This window comes from Girardinichthys multiradiatus, chromosome 17 (genome assembly GCF_021462225.1).
Source record: "Girardinichthys multiradiatus isolate DD_20200921_A chromosome 17, DD_fGirMul_XY1, whole genome shotgun sequence".
In the NCBI taxonomy this organism is placed as follows: Eukaryota; Metazoa; Chordata; class Actinopteri; order Cyprinodontiformes; family Goodeidae; genus Girardinichthys; species Girardinichthys multiradiatus.
The window spans coordinates 1,915,558-1,938,449 of record NC_061809.1 but is presented as its reverse complement, the minus strand read 5'-3'; the positions used below and the strand labels follow the sequence as shown (position 1 = coordinate 1,938,449).

Sequence of the window (22,892 nt, the reverse complement as noted above, 5' to 3'; positions counted from 1 at the left end):
ATCAATTTATTTCCCCTTTGGGGTTAATAACGTTTATTTTATTTATTTGAAATAAATTAAAAGAATATACATATTTGTCCTATATTACACGAAAGTGGCTGCAGTGCATAGGGACATAATTTGTTTAAATGGCACATAATCACTTAAGTGAATGTAAAATGAGTACAGTAAATCTAAAAACTTTACACACTCCAATTAAAACACCTGTTTTTTGCGTTGTGAAAAGTTATACAACAAATCATTTCCAAACTTTTTGCACCTTTAAACTGACATGTATCCTGTACAATGTAATCTAAAAAAAATGGGCCAGAGGTAGGGTACATCCTGGACATACAGGTCAAACAACCATGGACACACACACTCCTTAGGAGCAATTCAGGAAGAATTGGAATACCTGGAAAAAACCCATACATGCACTTGGAGAACATGAAAACTCATTGGCCAGGATTTGAGCCCACAGCTTTCTTGCTGCATGGCAACAGTGCTAACAACATCACATTGCAGCCCAATATGGAAAACATTTCAAAGAAAATTATAAAGCTTTATAGACCTGGTATAACATGTTTGTACATCTTTGAACTAATGTTTTGCTGCCATCTTTATTCAGTATCTGTTAGATTTTGCTGTGAACTCTGGCCAGGACAACTTGAAAATTCTACCAGTTATTCCTTTGTTGATTCTGAAAATGTTTTTGGCTCAAAGTAATGCTAAAAAGTAAAATCCCTTTTCTTTCTATCAGACACCTGGAAGTCTTGGGTCAACACTTACTAGTATTTATGGTCCCGTCTTTTCTCTAGTTCTTGATGCCCGTGTTCACTCTGCTATGGTGTATGTATATCTTGCTATAGAATTAATTTCTACACCTTTGCTGACAAAGACCTTTGTTGTACAACAAGACAGTTGGTAGCAGTGTAGCCTTGTAGTGTGCTTCGTGGTTCTGCAGTTGGTATCATTGTTGCTCTATGGCAAGATGCTCTGGGTACGCATCCTGGTTTGTGGTCTTTCGTCAATACAGCTTCCTCCTTGAATGCCCTGTGATGGACTGATGACCTGTCAATCAAGGGTGTATACGGCTTTCGCCTAATGACCTCTGGAGTTGCCCCCCATGTCAATGGATCGATGGATGCACCAAAACACCATTCTGATCATTTGTTTCCTCTCTGCAAACCTAGGCTTTAGTTATCGATGCAAATGCACACCAAATTAAATGGAACTAACTCACCAAGACTGAATGAAATCAAAATCGATTAAAGTGCCTTCAACAACGGGGGTTAACTCAAGGCGGAAACGGTTTCTCAAATTTTTTCCAAGTCTGGCATTTTAACACGGCTTTAGAGATTCCCTGATGAACAGCCTTTCAGCAATTTCTCTTCATTATGTCTAATGAATAGATTTGTCCTTGAATCTGCTGGATTGCCTGATGGCAGGAGTATACACTGTGTGTGGCTGAGATGGTAGATGATCCTCTGTGCCTTCCTTGGACAGCTCTGTCTGCAGAAGTGATCTATGGCTTGCAGGTCACTCGTGGTGTGATGCTCTAATCTAATCAGTCTCTATGGAGCTTCTCAGTTCAGAGCATTATAACACATATAGAGACATCACAAATCTTTGTAAGTTTTCTTAACAAATCCTAAAAACATGATGTGACCACACAAACACATTCACAAGCAGTTAGCCTTGGAATTTGCATTGGCTTTTATTCATTGTCAAGCCTTAACCCTCAGACAGTCTATGTCTTTCTTTAGTGTTGTGCAAGCTGAGCTTTAACAAGAACCTTTTATGAATAGATGGAGAACCCCCTCAAAAGGAAATTAACACCTGTATTTTGTATTTAGTCATGGAAATCTTTGTCTGGTGTTAAAATTAGCTGCACAATCTGAAATTGTTAGGTTTGACAAAAAAGCAGAAACAAATATATTTTAAACCAACAAAAAAAAAAAAAAAATAATAATAATACTTTCTGCCTCATAGAACAGGGCTTTGATCCATGGAAGGACCATAGGCACTGACAAACCAGGTGATTAAAACCACTGAAACCAAAACAGAACTATATTGCCTGCTTTTTTTCTCCTTCCTCACCACGATTCTTCCCCCGGAGTCTTTTATACCACAGATATGAAGTAATATAAATAAATTATTGTTTTGACCAGTTGTCCACACCTAATCCATCATTGTGTTATCAAAATATATTGTTTAAAAAACAATTGAAATGCTACCATTGGGTAACCAGACAACAAATCTTTGATGATAAAGATAGTGACATGGCAACAGTAACCTAACTTGACCCTGTACGCGTCAGCATATAAATTATATGGCCATGCTCTATATGGCATGCTCCATGCACTTTTGGGTTGTCTTAAATGGAAATTTTTTAGGACATTTTTAGAAATGAATCATTTTCAAAGCGACAAATAGAAAGAAAAATGTATCTTATTACATTGTTGTTTGGACTAGGCCAGGTGTATCCTGCCCAACCTTCCTAAATAGTTATAAATAATTAGGAGCACAGTTCAAATCAGCTTTGATTTTTAATGCAAAAACTTTGTATCTTCAACAAAGAGAACATATACCTGGCTGCTTTGACTAAAACCTTTTTTGTTACTCTGATCAGGCTTGATTCATGTTCCTCTTGGTACAAATGAGCCAATTAAATTTTCCTCTCTCCCTCTGTTCTCTCCATGTTCATGGCCCTGAGCGAAGCTCTGTTATCGCTGCAGAGGCTTATCTTAACGCAGAACAGAGGGAGCTATGTCAGAAGTTGAAGCTACTTGCGGTTGTGTAAGCAACCAGAAATAATCGGGTTGGGGAACTCTGACCTTTAATGTGCTTTCATTAACATTTATCTGAGTTTAGGGAGGCTGCTCGGCCAGATGGAGACTTCATTTTGTAGTTAAGAAAGTGCAGATAAGCTTTAGCTCCAATTATCTGTTTTGATAGTGAGCTTGATTCCAAAATAACTGTTAAAGGTGAATGTTTGTCTCTCATACATTTGTATTGGTAAAATTAAATATATATTGGTCTCTGACTCATATCTAAATATTTCAAAAAAGATAGTTTCCTTTTGATCTTTTACATATGCTTCATTCGGGATCTGGACCAGCAGATAAAGAAGGAGGACTGTAACCATCTGTCAAAATTCCACATCATCATCATCAGAGCCATGTGGATGGTCCAGAGCCGCTTTGACACACATCAGCTGTCGTTAACCATTAATACAACTCTATTACGTCTTTTTTCATCCTCCAACCTTCGCTATGAGACCTCACTTAATGTCTGAGACATTCCTAAGTTAGACATTATGAATATGTGACTTCAGGATTTCAATTCTGTACACCCAACTGAGGTCACTGAAAAGACCCATGCTTACAGGAAGTTCATAGACTGATTCATTTAACATACCATAACGTTAGTCATGCATGGAGAGGTAGAACAGCACTGCATTCCTACACATATCCTTAAGCTAAGGACCCGAATCACATATACCTTTTGCTCTAAACGGAAAAAAGCATAAACAGATTACAGTACATTTATAAAAAGCATTTTTATTGTAAAGGATTAGATTGTGATTAAGTGTACATGCAAGTTTCTTTGAAAAAAAACAACAATGTAGGTAAAAACTTTTATTACCACTAATTGAAATGAGTTTCATATTTTTGATCTTTTGCTGATGGAATTGTTTCAAGTTGAGGTTTAAAGCAAGCAACTTCAAAATGTAGCTTTGAAATGCTAAAACAAAATGAGTTAATACATAAAAAAGAAGTCAAACTGAATTTAGCTTAAAAAGTAATTGGTTGGAGTAACTCAAGCTTCGTTCTCTTGACAACGGCAGACATGTTTAAATACAACACCAAAAAAACAGTACAATTACAGCATACCTGCTGGTCCTTTGGACATAAATGTTCATTCATTGTTTTTCCTTTCTTTACAATGTCCTGCAAAAGGATTTGAGGATTTTATCTTATCATAACCACAAACTTCTATGCATTTTATTTGGATTTTATACAACAGAGTAGTGCATACCATATTCTGCTTTTTGGGTTTTTTTCTACCAGTTTTTCACACCAAAAGACTAAAACGTTTTGCCATTATCCTCAGTTAAAAATCTCAAACTCAGACGGATTGGAGTGAGAGCTCTGTAAACATAAGTTTAAGTTTTACAATAGATTCTCTGCAAAATTTCAGTCTGGACTTTAAATGGGCCATTCTTAAACATAAATATACTTTAATTTAAACTTATTTATTTTAGCCCTGCCCTGGATGTTTAAGTTTGTTGTTCTGCTGGAAGCTGAACTTTAACCCCACTAATCACAGGACAATCTTTCAGGACTGAACAGGGCACATGAGCACAGAATGATGCTGCCACCATCAATTGTGGGGATAACATGTTTTGCGTGATGTGCAGTGATTTACATAGTGTTTTGCGTGTAGGTCAAAAATGATAATATGTGGTCTAATTTCCAAGAGCACCTATTCAAAATGTTTGTTGTGTCCGACAATGGCTTGTGGGAAATGTTAATGAAAGCCATGGCTTTCTTTCAATAATAGCTTTCTTTTTGCCACTCTTCTTGGGGACAGAATTGTGGAGTGCACAGCTAATAGTTGTCCCATTGTTAGAATCCCCCAATTTGGCTTTGGATCTCTACAGCTCCTCCAGAGTTACCATGGGCCTCTAATGATAGATTAAAAACAATCTCTGTGAGACTGAGGGCTGGGCTGTTGGATTAATTAAGCTAACCCTGCTGCAAAGCATTAGCCCTGATCTGTCTGCTGTGTTCCCAGGTCTAAACGATGGGTTATTTAGATGCACCATACTAAAGAGGGATTAATACAGATGCTTGCCACATATTTAGATTTTTAATTCTTAACGGTTTTGAATAACTTCTATTAATTTCCTTCACAATTCTGAGCTACTTTACTTTAGTTTGCCAAATAAAATCCTAATAGAATACATTGAAGTTTGTGGTTGTAGTGTGACAAAATGTAATAAAAAAAGCTCATGGGTGTGAATATTTTAGCAATGTGCTGAATAACTTTTTCATTGCAAAGTCTCTGGCATGCTTCTTTTTGATAAAGCGCTATAAATGAACTTGAACCTGCACCACCTTCCTTTTGCTATCTGGTCTGTTTATGTTCCTTCTAATCTGGACAGAACACAACAAGTTAGGTTGTCGTCTGGTTTGTATCAATGGGAATTCTGAGAAATCAAGGGAAGGGCTCTCTAGTAGCTTCGAAGGGCAAACAGCTGGAAAAATGACTAGGATAAAGACAAACCTCGTAAAAAACAAATTCTTGGACTGCGGCAAGTAGCAGCAAGTGATTTAGTAGGTGTAAGGGTATATTAAGAAAAAATTATCTTCAGGGTGAACATTTGAATGGTGGAGGCTGCTTAGCACATGTGTGTGGGATAAGTGTGTTGTTTTGGCTTTGGCTGACCTCACAAGACAGCTTAGACAGATGAAGGAAGATGCTTGAGACCACCATATCTGTCTTTAAATGTTGCAGTTATACTATTAGAAATTATGTGTCATTTAAAGCTGCAAAGTAAGTACTGATTATGTCCAAATTTAGTTATAGAGTAGTAATTATGAAGAGAACAGTGGTGATAGTATGTGGGTTGCAAAATGACTGATAAATATAGAAATAAACAAAATACAGACCAATTAAAGAATGGTCAATTAAATACAAAAGAGTAAAACACAGAATTGACCCTTTTCCATTGGCTTTTTAGAAAGCCCAAGGCTTTGTAAAGCACTGGTCTCGTATCGATACAGTTTCACTTTACTGGGGCTTTACTTTCATGGGTAAATGGTCCTACTCTTGAGTAGGTCTTTCCAGCTTTCCCTGGGATTTGTTAAAGGGACGGAGCTGTGTGCAGCGAGGCATGGCATCAACAGCTTCACTAATTATTTTGCAACATTTCTGTAAGACAAATGTTTTAATGCAGTGCTGATGATGAGAGCATTTCATAAAAAATACACATATACCTAAGACTCTTTTCATGTAAACCTAACTTAGTGGAGTAGGAACTATTTAGTATTTAAAATGTTTCATAGTTTTATGCAGACGGCCCTGCCAGAGGTGAGACCACAGTTCCAGGTTTGGATGTAGAAGCTCAGTGATCCTGCCATCCTCTGGTCTACTGTCTATGCATCTTCTCCTTTATATAAATATTTGCTCATGGTTAGACATTCAAGGTATCAATTCCCTGTAATTCTGGACTGATTATCAGGTTTTTTTGTTCTAATTAATACTTTTTTTTAAAACTTTTTACTAAGAACATGTTCTGTAGTTATCTGATATGAGATTAACTGATGTTAATAAAAGAAAAATAAGTGTGTTAATCAGTGTTCAGTAGTTATTGTAAATGAATCATAACGCAACAATGCTGGCCTGATGTAGGTTGGTAAAATTTAAATGTAAAATAATGATTTAAACATATCCTGCTTATGGATCCAGTGCAATTTAAGAAATATTCGAAGGAATTAATCAACTGTGTAACTCTAAAGTCGTTCATCACCTATCAATTAACACAAAAAATTATTTCACTAACTTTTAAACAGAGTAAACGAGTTTTCCTCACAACTTTCCCATACGCCATTAGGCTGATTTAAATAAATGGTCTATGGCAATGGAAAATAAACTTACGAGATTCCCTGGGATTCCTGTTACCTGGGTAAAACAAATCCTGGGGCTTTTGGTGAAAAGGTGCTAATGTCTACAAAAACATAAAAGTAAATAAATAAATAGATTGTGGGAGTCATGCTCAACCTAGATCAACGGCCAGTTAGAAACAGTCAGTCAGTCATTTTCTACCGCTTATTCCATAGTGGGTCGCGGGGAAGCTGGTGCCTATCTCCAGCAGTCTATGGGCGAGAGGCGGGGTACACCCTGGACAGCAGTTAGAAACAATTAGTATTATTATATTTTATTCTATTTATTCTATTTCAACAGAAATGCATTCACACTGCTTTTCCGATCCAAGGGTTGGTCCAGGGGTTAACACCTTCAGTTGACCTGGTTTGCTTTTACACAGAGATTTTTTAGCCAAACAAAGTCATGCAGTTGCAACAGATTGGGGCAGTATTGTGCTGATTGAAAGGAAAAGAAGCATGAAAAAGAAAGTCTGTCTCATTAGGTTTCTGTTGCTACCTCTTCACTACTCCATGTAGCCCCATAAAACATTTTCAAACTCTTTTGTCTTCGGATTTGGGCTCCTACCTTGCTTTTCCTTTACTTCTTCTTCTACTCAAATGCACTGCTCTAACATTATATCCTCTCTTCCTGCTTTTAGTATAATGACCCGTTATGCATCCATACTGCAGGTTAACCGCCCCAGGGCCAGGATAAATTGTGCCGAGACTGACATTTGTAACCATACCAGGATATGGCTCTTTGGTCCATTTCAGGGTCTGGGATGGGTTAACACTGGCATGATCCACTCCAAAAACTGGACCCTGGTACGATACAAAGCGTTCCAAAGATCTGGTGTGAAAGCAGTGAAAGAAAAAAAAAAGAAAAATCTACAAGTTCTGCTAAAAGCATTTACACATATTCATCCCAAATTATACCAGAAGCTTGTTAATTTGAATGCTGATGCCGAATGCATGTAAAATTATTATTAGAGTGCCATGTTCTACTTAAACTCAACAGTTGGAAACGAGTTATGAGTCTGGCTATCTGTGCCTCTCACAGCTTGTCACTGCGACTTGAAACATGCAACAAAAAATAAAAAGAGACCCTGTGAAAATTATGTCACCAAAGTAGGCCAGCATACTGTAAGCATAATGCAGAAAAAAGTTGAATTTTTAGAGAGGAAAAGGCTCGAATTGAGACGGACCAGCTTTCATTGTGTCCCACAGGTCTTTAAGACCTGGGTTGACTAAAAAAGAACAGAGCAGTGACTCAGAGGAAATACCTTTCATTCTACTGAAAAGTGCCACAGGAAGAATTTAATGTTGAAAAAGATAGCACAGGGAGCAACAGTCACTGTCGGACGGCATCCGGGCCGCCCAAATCGTCTCCTGTTAAACAGCCCACATGTCCTTCCTGATAATTGGGACAGACGGGCTGACCCATGCTTTGCAGCTCAGTTCAATGAGGACCAGCAGTAGAAGTCCTCCCACAAGGGCAAACCGTGACTGGGTATTTATAGGTGCACATATGTATGTAAAATAGCCCTTAGGAAAAACAGAAAAAGACCCATTGAATCTGTATTGGTACACACCAACTAATAATGGAGATGTGTGCTTAGCTCCAAAATGTTAAAAAACTGTTTTAGTGAATAAAGATAGCTGTTTTTCATACTTCAGTTTACATAATTTTCCCAATTTGCCTTTGACTTCAAGAGTGAATGAAGAAACTCACAGATAAAAGGCTATCAGATATAACTTAGTAAAGCCATACACTTTTACAGTACTAAGTGTTTTTGCTCCAAGGGCATCTAAAAGATCGACAGATCCACAGCTTTGAGGCCTAGTGCCTAGGCAGTTATTCTTTTTATTTACATAATGATCTTTAGATATGACTAATTCCATTATACCCACCTCTTAAAGACCTGCACGGTTGCCTTGCAGTAAGCTGGTTCTAGATTCGACAGTCAACTGGGTCTTCTGTGTGGAATTTCGATGTTATTCCTGTGCATACTGGGGTTTTTCCTAGGTATTCCACGGTGTACCCTGCCTATGCCATTTGACTGCTGCAGATAGGCACAAGCCTCAATGCAACCCTGCAAGAATAATTTAGGTAAAGAAAACAGATGGATGCATATACAGATTATAGCACCAGTACGAGGTTGCTTAGCTTCTTAATCTTTAAGTGATATACACCAAGTTATTATTGCTTTTACTAACCTACTGTGTTCCTCTGAGTTTAGGTAAGAATGCAGAGATCTTTCAGATTTTTAAAAAAAGAGATGGATGGATGGATGGATGGATGTACATTGTTGAAAACTCTACATTTGTTTTTTGTCCTTTGTATTTTTGTGTGTCATTTTAGAGAAACGGGGATTCAGTCCATTTTAGTAAATAACACCGCATCTTATACTATTGCATAAACAATGTTAGCACAAGTTAAACTTGCCTGTCATAATTGTTTTTGGGTATTTTGACATACCACATAAATTTTCCACTGCTACTGAGTCAATAAAAATGCTCATTAAATGTCTCAGCAATTAAGATAAAATAAAATAGATTTTATTGATCTCACAATGGAAAAATTTACTTGTTACAGCAGCTCTTAGTACACACAAGCAGGCGCAGAAAGTTATGAACAAATGTGCAATAAAAGAAGAACAAGGTAAATGTGCAAAAACAAGTATTAATAATAGAATTAAAAAAATATAAAATTACTTCTGTACAGTAAAAAGTGGAGGACATTGTGCTAAAGTGACAACGATTGCAGGTTACGTGATAATAGCATAATTTTATCTTATGCTAAGCTATGCAGTTGCTTTGTCTGCACTGATAAAGATTCACTTATCTCCACTTGCTAAATTTTTGAATGGAGAGCAGCCTTGTCCCTATTTTCTGATTAGTTCAGTTAATACTCATTTCACATTCCCCAGATGGCCCATTGATCCTTGTGAAATATACATCCTTCTCGTTACACAACCAATACACGATACTGGGAGCCATCCTGACTAAAAGAAACATTCTCCAAAGATGTGACAAGTCTTGATGATCCAGCAAATGTGTTTTCAAATCTCACATTTACAGCTATGCATACGTTTTTAAACACTCAAGATGCATGGCAAGACAGGAAACTGCAACAGCAGTTTATGTAAAATGCTGTGAAGAAGCCATCAGCAGTTTCAAACAGGAAAAGATGTGCCAGTTACCCACTTAATTACTTTTAATCCACAAAAGTGAAGTAGTCCAAGAAAGGCCTTATTACATTAGGAAAGGGGAGTACTCTTTGAAATATTCTTATCTTTGTTGTAAAGATTGTGGCCTGAATTGTTGGAAATGATCTTAAAACCATTATCTGAGAACTTTCAGCATACTTTGATAGTGATTATTGTTCTTATCCACACCCTGCTAACTGAACAGCACAAAAATGTCACGGCCTGCTGGAGAACTTGTCCGAAGCGCAGTCCTCCACTGAACAGTCCAGTAGATGCTCACTGGTTTCCAACCCCAATATGTCATTAATCTGTCTCAAAGTTAAGACATCAGACGAGAAAACACAAACATGGCCATGGCCCATGAACCCACTTACAATGGCACTCCCCCTCCAATAAAATATGATGAGTGGTCAGCAACTTGCCTCTCAGGCATGCCAAATGTAACCGCGGCATTTGCTGCTCAGACGCAGGGACCCCTGCCGTACTCCACTGTCCATATATGGTGTGTGCGCGGTCAGGAGACCTCACAAAACGACTATGTTATATTACAGCATGAGACAATGAGACACCAGGCCTGACCATAACCATGGGTCTTATGACAGCATGAAAATAGTTTTCCGGAATTCCTTAAGAATGAGGGAATGCCTTGACTGGGTACACTGCTGAACACAGTCAAACAGAAAAAAAGCTGATAGTTAGTTTATCTTCTAAAAAGAAACACGGATTAAACTCCTTATTAGCTACAAGGTGAAAGGCCAAGATGTCTTTTAAAATCACAAACTACATTTGGCCACAACGTTTAGGAACTAACTTGTTTTCATGCCAAATACACTAAAATCTAAAACATTAATGCATTTGAAGTGTGAAATTAAGTAGGTTACGACATAATAATGTGTAGTTGACTAACTTATGACCAGTTATGGAACAGGAGATACTATGTGATAGCCTATAGTGTGATTTTGTGGTGATTCCAGTTTTATTTTGTAAGAAGTAATCTATCTTTGTCTGGGGGACCTCAAAGTAGAGCCACTGCTTCTTTGCATCAAAAGGAGTCAGTCAAGGTGGTTTAGATATCTAATCAAGAATCCCCCTGGGAGTCTCCATTTGGAGATTTTCCAGGTACTCACCACTGGGAGGAGACCCCAGGGAAGACCCAGAACTCACTGGATGGACTATACAGCCGGCCTGGCCTGGAAATGCATTCGGATCCTCAAAAATGACCTATAGGATGTTGCTGGAATGTCTAGGGCTCCCTCTTGGACCTTTTGCTCTCTCCACCAGATGTCGGACAAGAGAAAAAGAATGGATGGATGGAATTTACCTTTATGTAGTTAGAATTCATATTTGAATCATTGCCTCTTTGATAACAAAATCATATCTTAAAGCAGGTTCAATTAGGATAAATCTCCACTGTTGGATGCTGCCACCACAATGTTTCAACATAAGGATAGTGTGTTAAATACAGTGTTTTCTGCCACAGATAAGATAATGATTTGAATTATTGCAGAACCCACAGTGACAAAATTACTGAAAAGCAGTTAAATTGAATGTAGTGTAAAAATACCTGGTAGGTCTGATTCAGAGTTTGGCTTCTTGCAGTGACAGACTTGTTTCTTAAATGCAGCCCCAAAAGGGCAGTAGAATGACAGTATACAGCCCCTGCTGGTCACTGGACTGTTCATTCAGTTTTTTTGTTTTTGTTTTTACGTGTCCTGTCCGGCAGAGTAGCACTCACAGTGCCAACAAGAAGCCCAACAGATTTACTTTTACAAGTGGAGCATTGTGGCTAATGCAATAATACTCTGAAAACAAGATTACCGTATTTTCCGCACTATAAGGCGCACCATCGGTGAATGGCCTATTTTAGAACTTTTTTCATATATAGATTATAAGGCGCATAGAATAGAAGCTACTGCAGTCAAACGTTTGACTGGGGTTGCGTTATGCATCCACTAGATGGAGCTGTGCTAAAGAGAATGTCAACAAAACAGTCAGATAAGTCAGTCAGTCAAACTTTATTAATACACTACAAACCAGCGTTCTGATAACTCCATTCACTCTCATGGTAAGGTCTCCTCTACATAGAATTCTATTGAATAGAGCCAACCGCACGTTAGGAATGCATTGGAGTCTATGAAGTTGAAGTTGAAATCAAACGTTAGTTAAAACGTGAAAGGGAACTTTTCCCTGATTCAGTAAACACGTAAAAGAAACAGTTTGATGCACTAAATCAAACGTTAGTACTGTTAACCTTTCCTGTTTCTGTCCCCTGACCGTAGTCTGATGACACAGGGGAGACGCTTTCTCCAGGGCCGAAGTTACTAGTTTCCCCGGGGTTAACTCCCTCACTCATACGTTGCTGAGTTGAGCATGAAGAAACAGCATCAAAACACTGAGTTATTGATGAGATTCGGGGTTCTTTTTAATGACTTTGCAGCACGTAAAAACACAGGGCTTACAGACTCATACACCGCTGCTCCGGTCGCTGTCTCTGTAACCCCACACACACAATAATACCGACGTCACTCCTTCACTCTTGATTCTCAGCTACGGCAGCACACAGCGCCACCTCTGTCCGGAGGAGTAATGTCAACATCTTCCATACACACACACGAAACATACACCCCACACACTGAGCTTCTAATCACATATAGTTCAGGCAATTCCTGCAACAGTACATTCAAACGTTATACACACACAAGTGGTGTTGGACTAGGAGTAAGCACAGTACAGGTGTTTACCGCTATTACTTCGGCGACACCCCTGACTACGGTAGCCGTAATGCTGCAAGTGGTGCGGCTTTGTAGTTTACCAGTCGTACTGAAACATTTTGACAGAGCGCCGTGTAGAACCAGTATGGAACAACCAATTAACCAATTGATCCATATATAAGGCGCTCCGGATTACAAGGCGCACTGTCATTTTTTGAGAAAATTAATGGTTTTTAAGTGCGCCTTATAGTGCGGAAAATATGGTACACCCTAGAAGACTGCTCCTGTACCTGCAGAAACGTATATAACAACGTTACCAAAACGTGCATGGTACTAATAATTGCAAGATGTATTTAGTGATAACTGCAGCTCAATATAGAACATCTGTGTTTCTGTTAACACCTTAATCCCTGTGGGTATAAATAAAAGCACAGTTGTATATATAAGGTTTGTGGTCCCCTTCATTCCGGGGTGGAAACAGACAGACCTCCTCAGCACCAGCCCAGACTAGGGCTGGCAAAGCCCGAACCTGAATAATCCCGTCCCCCCCACTCCAACACCAGCCCCCAACGACCACCGTCCCCATCCAGAGAGGGGGCCACAAATAAAAGAGGGTCTACCTGGTCTAAACGAACCCTCCGAGTTCCCCACCCATCATGAACCCCAACATAAATTTCTACACAGAGTCACTCCCAATCAGTACACAGAAATCGAACACATGCCCCCGAACCTAAATGCCATAAATCTCCTCCCCACAGGGGCACACCCCCACAGATGAGCTCCATCCCAGAAAAGCACAAGCTCCACACACAACTCCACTCTTAAGTACCACAGCAGCATCATGCCCTCCACCACACAGTGCGCCACCCCAGCCACCGCCCACAAGCGTAACAGAGCAGACACTACCGAACAGCGAAGCTCCGACCCCACACCAAGACGAGACAAACTCACATGGCAAGTAGTCCCTGGCCGGCGGCACACATCGGGGGCTAACGCCCCCCACCATGCCTCCGCAACCACACAAACACACCACATCACAGCCACTGCAACGACAGCCCAGGGAGTAACACCAAGAAGTTCAGCTCCAGTGTCACTGTTTAGCCGATCCAAATGTTGGTGGCCACACATCCAAGAAAAGGACACAACCCCCCCCAACCCCATACACAATATCCATTGAATGCCCAAACACCCGGTCAATGTCAGCAGCCCCAGTCTGTCCATGAGAGAGAGACAAAAAAAAAAAAAAATGATATAAACATTCGCCAACTGGGTACCTGCACCTGGGCCAACCAACTGCCCCATTCATTGTGTCTACTGTGTTTCTAATCTTCCGAAAATGTTTATACCTTTGGATTTTTGTTTGATTTTGTAACTAACAATACAAGCACAAACCTTGAATGTATTTTATTGTGATTGCATATGATCAATCCCCCCAGACTCAACACTTTGTAGAACTTGTTGCTGTTATGTCTATAAGTCTTTTAGAGAAACTCTCTACCACCTTTTAGGGAAATGAATTTGTGCCTCTTTATCTTTGGAGAATAGCTCAAGCTCAGTCAAACTGGATGGAGAGCATCTCTGACAGCAGTTTGTCAAGTATTGCCTTTGGGTCAAGGCTTTCATTGGGCCAATTGAACTCATAAAAATGCTTTAATTAAAACCAGAGTTCCCCACCTGGTATTGACCTATGGATCATTTAGTACCCAGCCACAGAGAAAGAACAAATATATTTAGCAATTTATATGCTATTTAGGATCAGACTGTGAGTAATCTTCTAAAACCGAAAACATGTGAGTGTTTTCTCCAGTTATTGTTGGTGCAGAAAAATGAGCGTATGAGCTGTCATGGAGCAGGGAAAGAAGTGCATGGCCCAACACAGAGGATAGTGTTTTGGTCGCTACTTTTGCCTTTGAATACGTGATACCTCCCCACCCCCTGGTTCATCAGTATTTTCTGTTCAGCCAGCCAGTTTGTGAGGTAAAAATGGTTCAGAACCGCTGATAAACTCATTCCACTGTAGTTCTGGCTGTATATTTAGGGGTGATGTCCTGATAGACGGTGAACCTACGTTACCAGTCTTTTACAGCCCTTAACAGGTTTTCTTTCAAGATCTATAAATTCCAAGCAACTTCCCTGTCCCTACAGAAATAAAAGCATCCCCACAGCTTGATACCTCCACCACCATGTTTCACAGTTGAGTTGGGGTGTTGCAGGTTATGAGCAGTGTTAGTTTTCTGCAACAATCATGTTGTGGTAGGTGTGAGTTGTAAAATATTCTTTAAATTTTATATAAAGTCTTTACAAAGTTTTTTTAATCAAAGTAATTTGAATCAAATCATACAGAATTCAAGTATGGTAGATATATTCTAATTAATCCTAACTATCAAACAGTGCAGTCATATTCAGTTTATTATTCAAATAGGTTAATTTGAGATAATGAATAGTTCTCCATGGGACATTCAATGCTTAGTTTATTTTAAACCCCAACCCTGCTTTAAACTTCTCCACAATTTTCTCCCTGACTTGTCTGCTAATTCACACACATGTTACTTTGTTTTGGTCAGAAATCCCCATAAAATACATTGAATTGTTTGGTTGTAATGTAACAAAATGTGAAAAATTCAAGGTTCATGATTACTTTTGCAAGGCACTGTAATATTTGTTATACTAACTGACAGATTAGTTACAGAAAATGGTTAATTATTCAAGATGTTTTCGTATGGGCCCATTTTGAAAATGGGACACAAGCTGAGAAGTGTGTTTGCTCTTCTGTAAACCAGTGTCTACAAGTAACACAGTGTGCCCTTCTTAACTGCCCCAGCTGGACCCCATCTGGACGGTGCTGTAAGTTTCTTCCACTCTGTAAACTGTAAAGAACCAGTGTTTCCCAGAAACCTGAGCATCCTCAAGAAGGTGTGCGTGGGAGAGGAGAAGAGAAAGATCATTTAAAGATCCTTAAATGAGTCACCATCAGGACAGAGGGCAACAAGTCAAGAGGGGGGTGGGGTCACAGGAAGCTGACGCCTCAATCTGACAGGGTGAAGGGAATCAGGGAGGGTTAATTTTAGAGATGACATCACTGTATGTTAAGTTTCAGTTTGACCCATTAGTTAGACTGTGCATTAAAACAGGAAATGACTCATTTACCCTTTGGATTAGGAAAAGCTATTATTTTAAAGTAAAATTAATTCATTGTCTCTGTGGGTGGTGAAGAATGCTCCTGGAATAACTTCTTATCATCAAAACAAATGAATCCTCAGGCTCCATGGAAGAACCTCTTATCACAAGCTATAGATGTATATCATATTACTACATCCAATTTATCAGCAGAAAGTCTGCTTGTATAAAGGAGTGGGCCATTTTTACTGTCTCTGATTAATCCTGTTTGGAGCCAACCAAACATCATCGGTCACATTGTTTCAGCAGCAACACAGACTTATGAGTTAAAAACAAAAGATGAACTGAAGGACAGATTTGTTACTGGAATCAGATTTAGGGATCGCCAAGTTAGCAAAGCAAAAGTATCCCTAATGAATCCTACTGCTGTTGTTTATTAGCGGAATTAGACATATGACCGGTTTGCTTTCACCGAAAAATAAAGGAAACAAATGTGGGGAGGCCTGCATTTTGTGACCAAAATAAAAAGAAAACTGTATTGCTCTATCTACTAATAAAGTGTCTTGTTTATTTGTACCATTTATTCATTGATCTTTATTCTGACAATACATTTATGTGACAACCTGGACCTCTGGACAGCCTAACTTCTAGGCTGAAACCAGACGTGAGATTGTGAGAAGTGGTTGTTGCTGTGGCTGCAACTTTATCTTCTTATTACTGATTAATATAGCATATTAAAAATATGTTTGAGATGATCAGACTTGTTTTCTACAGAAGGACACAAGGAAAGCCTTCCACTGTGAAAACCAAATTGTGGTGCTGTTGTTCACAAACAAGCAGCATTCTGACTGCAGCACAGCTAGCTGCTACAGGAAACTAGAAAAACAACTTCCAAGAGACATTACTACAAAGCTCTTGTACGGCAATCACTTTTACAATAGACCAAGCTCATGAAATGATACATGATATTGGGTTCAGGAGAATGAAGCAATGAGAAGAGAGTCCCCATTTTGGTTATTTATTTGTTTTTGTTTTGTTTGTTTAAAAAAATCTATATTCAGTTTAGAATATTCCAGTCCAAATTGGATTATCCATTATCTCACTTTTTAAGCTTGTCTAATTCTAAGTTGGTCCTCATACCAACAAGGCATTTGAAATGCTCCCTTTTTTCACAAACTGAAAGACTTCATAAATCCTGAGGCTGTGTTTTAAAGGAAGAAAGGGAGACCGGTGCTGGGCAGGTATGAGAATCAGCAGGTCCAACCAGATGCCCAATTTTATTTTATTATTGGAGAACAGCAAGTTGTGAAATTCTCAGTTTATACAAATAATTTATATCTTGTCTGTTACCCAGTAAATTCCATTTTTTGTAACCAAGTGCACAAAATGCTGCCACAAAAACAATACAAACGTTTTTTAGGCTTCTTTAGTGCGAACATTAGTCAAATTAATTTTTAAAGACTTATCTTGAGTCTGTCATAATGGTGGGTTTAACTGACTCTGGAAGTGGCACAAATACGGAGACAGAACAACGGGTTTAACTGTTTTTTTGTAATGTAAACAAAATGAGACTGAGCCCAGACTGGATCTGCGGCATCTGGACTGGCACTGAGGAGGAGAGGAGAGAGGTTATTGTTGCCTGGTACCGAAACGCGATTACAGCAAGTTTTTTTTGTTGTGGTTTTTCTGAGAAATGCAGAGAATTGCAGAACATGGTGAGGTTACCACGTTATCAGAGACAACGAGCTGACGCCTCCCTTCAGGTTCCAGCTCCTTAAGAAGCCCAGGTGATTGGACTCAATAGAGAACACCTGTGCAGCTGCAACTGCCAATCACACCCTGCTGGAGAGAGAAAAAACAGTACAAACACAAAACCTGCACACAGCCACTGTGGGTATGACAGAGTCTTAAACATAGATACAGGATGTGGAGAATGAATCCATTACCTTCGTATCCATGGCTCAGAATAATTACTTCCCTAGACAAGTTACATGTTGACTGCATCTAGATGGTGTTTTAATATCACTCCCACACTGTAAACTTCACCAGATTGTGAATGTAATCACTGTATCTCTATAACATTGTCAATTAACAGCCACTAAACCATTTGCTGCAAGTAGTTGTAGTTTGGTAAGTCTCCTAGAAGTTAAAGCAGTGACATCTTGCTTTTGACTTTTACATAGCAAGTACTTAATACTAGTAGTTCTCTGGAGGATCAGATTGCCCTCCCCCTCCTACCACCCCATTTTCCAGTTCCCCTCTCATTCCTGAAAATAACTGCCTATTTCTCATAACTAGGGTGTTATTTTGCTTTCCAAACAACATATATACAATGCACAGAGGGGACTATCAAAGAAACTCTTTTGATAGAAATCCCACATTTTCCAATAATATTTGTTTTGAACTAAGTTGTTGTTAGGAGTTTTCCACTTTTTTACATGTGTCAGTCTTTCTGTGGGTAATGATCAACCTTCCTCTGGTGAGACCAGAGGGTGTGGGTTCTTATGACCATTGCTGACCAGGCTTTGCTGTACAAACCACAGCAGGAGGTAATTCAACCAGCATTTATTTTTATTGCTGGAATCCCCCGTTAGATTGACTAGAGACTCTGTGAAAACATTGATTCACAGCGTGGTAACAGGGTCCCCTTGTGCAATTATTATTTTAGGTGTTACGAGATTCATTATGGTGTTTAGATAGCTTCTAATAACAGTGTCTTTGTCACTGTCTCATGGTATCTCCACCTGTTATCTCTGTTTTGCTACACACAATCAGCCTCCTAGTGTGTATACTCATTGGTTGTGCATGAGTTGGTCACTTCATGGGAACTTAGGCCAGTTTTGTTAGCCTCGCTTTGCTTTCCATAGTTGGTTTGGGGCTTAAGTAAGGACCGGTTCAATTAAGATTTCTGGCTCATCAACAAAAACTTACAGTGCACTGAAAAAAGTGTTTGCCCCCTTAGAGGTAGAGATTACCCAAGAAAATGCAAACTGCAGTTTTAATTTGATGATTGAAAAGGAATTTCCTCATAAACGTAATGACTGGTTGTGCCACTCTTGGTTGACAAAACTGCCATCAAGCATTTGCGATACCTCACATGAGTCTTTTGCATCGATGTGGAGGAATTATGGCCCAGCCATCTAGAGTATTCTTTTATTCATCCACATTGGAGGGATTTTCAGCATGAATGGCTTGTTTAAGTCATACGACAACATCTCTGTCACATTTAAATCTAGATGTTGACTAGGCCACTCCAAGACCTGTAGTTTCTTTCTTCAATAATTTAGAGTTGGACCTGCTGGTGTGCTAATGATCATTGTCCTGCTCCATAACCTGCATAATCCGCTAAAGTGTTCTTGAGCTTAAAGTAACTAAGGCTGGACATTTTCCTTCAGTCTTTTGTGGGAGAGGTTCTGTTTGCGCCATTTCTTGATTCTAAAGGTCAGACATTAACCGGGTCCGAGTGTGGCTAGTTAAACTAAACCAAAAAATGTGGTAATCACAGTCAATTCATAACTTATGAAAGGGGCAATTATATTTTCATATAGGGCCAACTTGGTTTGACTACAAGCATCTTACCTGGGCTGAGAAAAAGAAAATACTTGGATGTTACAATACACAGACACACTTTTCTTTTTTGTAATAACATCTTTAATTTGTAATTATTACATTTTGATTTAGATGTAAGCCAAAATCATCAAAATAAACAAAAACAATGAAGGAAACATATCACGAAGTGTGAAGTTAATCTAGATAATATGGGTTTTACTGTCTGAACTGAAATAAATGAACTTTTTAATTATATTCTAATTTATTTAAATGGACCTACATGCACCTACATATATATTTTTGATAAATATATAACTCTGACTTAAATAAATTCCAACTGAAGTGCCAAATTCTTGAGTTTCAATTCAATTCAATTCAGTTTTATTTGTTTAACAAAAATTCACAACACATGTCATCTCAAGGCACTTTACAAAGTCATTTCAATCGAATCATACAGATTTCAAGTCAGCTACATACATTCCAATTAAGCCAGTAGCTATGTTTAGTAGAGACAGGTTTAAACACTGAAAGACAGGGCCAAGTAGATCGTCTGTATAAGGTGAGCATTAAGTTGTTGGCAGCAGCAGCTCAGCCGATGTCTGCCTCCATGAAGGTGCCACTGCTAAACACAGAGCCAGGTCAGATGTAGCTTCTAGAAAGGGAACAAACAGAGTTTAAAACTCCATTGTTGCTGCTTGCACAGCAAGAATGGAATAAATAGAGACTAGCTTGGCCACATCCAGCTGTTCCCAAACTTCTTTCTCCTTGATGTTTTCTGCTTTCCTCCCTGTGGGCTGTGTAATAATTGAAAGCAGCGGCAGTGCTGACATTTGGACTGAGCCCTGGTATGTGCTCAATTGAAAAAAATCCCACCCGCCCTTCCTTCCTTTGCTGTCAAAAAAGTTGCTGACTCCTCTTGCCTCGTTCATCAACTCTTTTTTTTTTCCTGCACATTATCAGCAATACGAAGCAGAAATGTAATTTACTAACATTTTAGCTGGAGTGTTCTCAGCTTATTCAGGATTCTGCTTTCTGTGCTTGCACCTGTCACAGTTTTGTTGCTGCATCTTTTAATTCTGCAAACAAATTCAGGGTTTTTTGCTGCAAATTCATCCCCCAGAGTTTGGGCTCCAGTCCAAGAGACACTAGGCACAGTAAACACCTGTAAAATGGCAACAAACATTTAGTAAAACTTCAAATTGAAAGTGCACAGTAAAGAGCAGATCACTGTTTATTCTAACCGCCGCTGGATCGGCATTTGATGGTTTTGCAGGGAAGTCAGCTGGATGAGTTTACTCTTTAAACAGCATGTTACTTCCGTCTGGACCTGCCTGTTGCTGCATTTGAAAATAGCTCTTTACCAGCTTGGAAGGTTTTGATTTATGCCTTGGTGAGCTGTGATCTTCCGGACAGTGTTGCACGAAGCTGTGGCAGACCGCATAAGTTAAAGCCCCGTAGAAATGTAGTTGAGGCAGCAATCCATCCAGTCCAACCAATCCAGACCTATTACGTCTGTTTTATATCTTGGATGTTACAGTAAAGCTACTTTTTTCCAATTCAATATGTTTTCTGGAAGCTGGATATGAGCAGGAAAGAGGGAAAAAAAAGCTGCTTGAAGGTTTTCTTGGAAATCATGTGATTAGAGAAGGTTGGTGGCAGCTGAAGGATGACAACTGCCAACAATGGGTCACTGTGACCTCTGACCTTTGTTTATGTGAACACACAGGGAAGGTATGGAAAAAGTCCATTTAACCTTGGGTCAATATTTTCATCCTGTGCTTGGATAGTTGTCACCAGCATCACAGGTGCAGACTTGGATCTGTGATTGTTTTTGCCATTTAGGTTTACTAAGTTGAAAAGATTGACTAAATAATTCCATTCCCTCCATGGATCACAGGAGTGGAAATCTAAACTGCACAGACCAATCATTTCTAATCTGCTTTTTTCCAAGCCCTAATATAGACTGGAAAATGGGAAAGACATTTCATATTTCTTCTTTGATTGAGAGGAATGTGGCACATGTGGCCCTTCCAGAGCCGTGTTGGAAGCCCAGCTGTTCTTTCTCTTCAGAAGAAGAATTTTATGTTGTTGAATTGATTAATGCTAATAAGTCCGCTCAGATTCCTGTTAAAGCAAAACCACAGGAAAGCTGGATATAAGAAGTCCACTATGGACTTGTACTTAATCTTTACTTTTAAACATATTTGTGTTTTTTTCAAATTAAATGTATGACTTAACCTTAGGCTGTATTTGGGTTTGAAAACATTTTTAGTTGTCCATGTACAGTGGCTTTCAGGATTTTGCTTTGTAAAGAAATTAGAACATATGCTATTTTGCCAAAATAATGCAAATTCATTGAATTTAGGTATCCCAATCACTTCCATGGCCACAGGTGTATAAAATCCACCACCTAAGCATTCAGACTGCTTCTACAAACATTTGCAAAATACTGAATCGCTCTCAGGTACTCAACAAATTCCTAGAGCAGCTTTAAAAAAATCACACGAACACAAAACAGAAAGGACTTCCAGCTGTCAATAAACTCGGTTATTTGGATACATTAAGATTTCTCATGCGCAGTGATGAGCACAGCTAACCAAAAAGTTAGCTTGCAAGCCCATATTCCACTAATTAAAAAATTAGCTTCACTAACAATCCTTTGTTGCACAATGACGTCTTGTAACATGCACACATACAAAGCCAATAGTTTGCCTTTAGTTAGCTGCTGCTGCATTGCACAATGATGTCTTGTCAGATGTATATGATGTAAGCCAATAGCGTGCCTTCAACACATGCCCACATGAGAAAGGAACAAACTTGCGAATTTTGTTAGCAGACTAGTTTCAAAGTTGTTGAAACATAATTTAGCGGAAGCTAAATGGTCCGCCAATAGTTTTCAAAGTTAGCAAAACGCTAATCTGCTAAATGAAAAAATGTGTTCAGCTCTTAGTGGAACTATGACCACCACTGCTCATGCAGCTACAGTGGAGAAAGAAACGTGGACTGATCCAAAACTTTATACAGCGTATGCATCTTTTAACAGCAATAACATATGTTACTTGCTCTGAATTTAACTAATTACAATTGTAATTACTCACCTTAAACAATATTAAGTTCAATGTAAACATGTAAACATCACTGGTACTTTCCGCCTGACGTCGTACCAAACTTTATTAGATCCACATCGCATAGTGTGTAAGTGGGCTGTTACAGGGAAGCCCTGGCTCATTGGCAGTATGACTGAAATCAGAAGAAATGAATGGACGTGCGCAAAGCTGCCGACCAGTTTAAAGCAAACAGAAGAAGATGATATTAACAACAAGATTGATGGATTTCAGAGTACTTGTGCTGCTAGCTCTTGAATCTAACAACAGTTCTCCAACAATGTGCTCATTTTCTCTTTTGTTTCGTAAATGGGAAGCGTTTGCACATGTTGAGTTTCAAAGAACATACCGCAAACTAGTGGTGGGTATGGCGGGGACATTACACCATGTTTGCCGTATAAATGGAGATTGTAGTTAAAACGTTATCGTGTAGATGTGTTAACAGAAACGGGATCGATCAATGGTTCATTGCTGTGTAAACAGGGCCCAATTTTCAAAAGAGCTCCAAAGGGATTTAAACCTTTTACTATTCTCAAATGTCTGCTCAGTCTTATATAAAAAAAAACCTAA

At 39.0% G+C, this 22,892-nt stretch overlaps 1 protein-coding gene across 2 annotated transcripts in view; it reads left to right on the top strand.

Moving 5' to 3' along the window:
• The window catches only part of syn3 (synapsin III), a 164,901-nt gene that overhangs the window by 99,875 nt on the left and 42,134 nt on the right, over nt 1–22,892 (top strand). The window lies entirely within an intron of this gene.